This window comes from Sinocyclocheilus grahami, unplaced genomic scaffold (genome assembly GCF_001515645.1).
Source record: "Sinocyclocheilus grahami isolate Dianchi unplaced genomic scaffold, SAMN03320097.WGS_v1.1 scaffold11738.1, whole genome shotgun sequence".
NCBI classification, from domain to species: domain Eukaryota; kingdom Metazoa; phylum Chordata; class Actinopteri; order Cypriniformes; family Cyprinidae; genus Sinocyclocheilus; species Sinocyclocheilus grahami.
Window position 1 is genome coordinate 45747 of NW_015514008.1, and position 1391 is coordinate 47137.

At 36.6% G+C, this 1391-nt stretch overlaps 1 protein-coding gene across 1 annotated transcript in view; it reads right to left on the reverse strand.

The window, feature by feature from the left end:
* Positions 1-960, reverse strand: part of LOC107578743 (UPF0258 protein KIAA1024-like) — a gene marked incomplete at its 3' end in the record, with an annotated part of 43407 nt that extends 42447 nt beyond the window's left edge. The window contains exons 1-2 of the mRNA XM_016264670.1: positions 943-960; positions 578-617 (exon numbers count right to left, since the gene is read on the reverse strand). The remainder of the gene's footprint in view (positions 1-577; positions 618-942) is intronic.
* Positions 961-1391: the final 431 nt, after the last annotated feature.

Consider the following 1391-nt stretch of genomic DNA (forward strand, 5'->3'; position numbering starts at 1 on the left):
AAAAGAAAATTAAGACAAAGAAATGTTATGGCATAAAAAGAATACGAAATACTTAATAAGATTCTACACCATTTCTACATTTGTGACATTAATTATGTGACTCCCTTATGCAAAATATCAGATTTTCATGCTTCAGTTAAAGCAGAAGATGCTCTTTGCTGCTCAAATCATGCTGGATAACATACAGTAGATCTTGTAAAGTATATGCCAGCTCAAGTTCATAATGTCATTAAAAATGAAATTCTAAAATTATGCACGTTTACTTACTGAAATAATACTAATTATAGTGCTTGTGATTAAAAAGCATTATATGGATAATAGCTCAGCTGATTTAGGAGAATTTGGTAAGAAATATTTGTTCATATTCAGATCTACAGACTTTGGTACCATTAAAAAATATGAGCACAGTTTCAGATATTGTTTAAATCTCTTCTAAAACTCTATAGAAGAGATATGTGATGACTAAAACAATTATTTCAGGAGAAAAATTTAAAATGTTACAGCAAAAGTCTCCATTGACCTCATTGCTGTCGAGGAGAAGCAATATGAAATATATCACATTTGTAATATTTCTTACCTATGGATTTGTACCCTACTGTGCATTTGGTCCCTCCGATCTTGAATATAAAAGAAAGGAAACAGATAATTATTTGCAATGAAGATCTTATATAAAAAAGCTGAACTACTGAATTAAAATGCACTGATGCATATAAAGAAACAACAGTTTCAGTTGCATAATAGGACTGTAAATCAATTTGCACTGCAAGTATGCATGTATTAAAATCCCGTCTCCAAGCCTCAAAAAAATCGATTGGGTAATGAGTACATTCACAATCACGAGACTATGCTGAAAAGGGGGATTTAAAATCATCCCATAACAATGTGAAAATAAAAAATTTAAGATCCGTAATAAATCACCAAGAACAGAAAAAGAACCATCACCTATTCAGCGCTCCCATCTGCTATCCTCTGGATCGACCGCGGAAAAAAAACTGGACAGCGATGTTTTAACTCAGAAGTGCATTATTAATCCACAGACATTTCTTTGCAGTTGCACGGCACAGCATCAGCATCAGCATCAGCATCATAAATTCCCGCGTCCACCTGACCATTGGGAATGCTATGGAATGGCCTCTCTTCATCTGTATCCCATCCGGATCGCAGGGGGAGTTTGGTGAGGGAGCTGCTCTCTCTCCATCTGATGGAGCTCGGAGAGCTCAACTCGTCTTTGTTTCCACATAGAATGACGTAATTTTACTTTAAGACCATCGAGAGCGCGTGGAGACAGGTTGAGGAATGGACAAACGGGAATTAAATCGCATTATGCATTTAATAGAAACGCGCTGCGTGACGCGTCAGGGGCTCAGCCATGCGGGAATCGCAGATCGCAA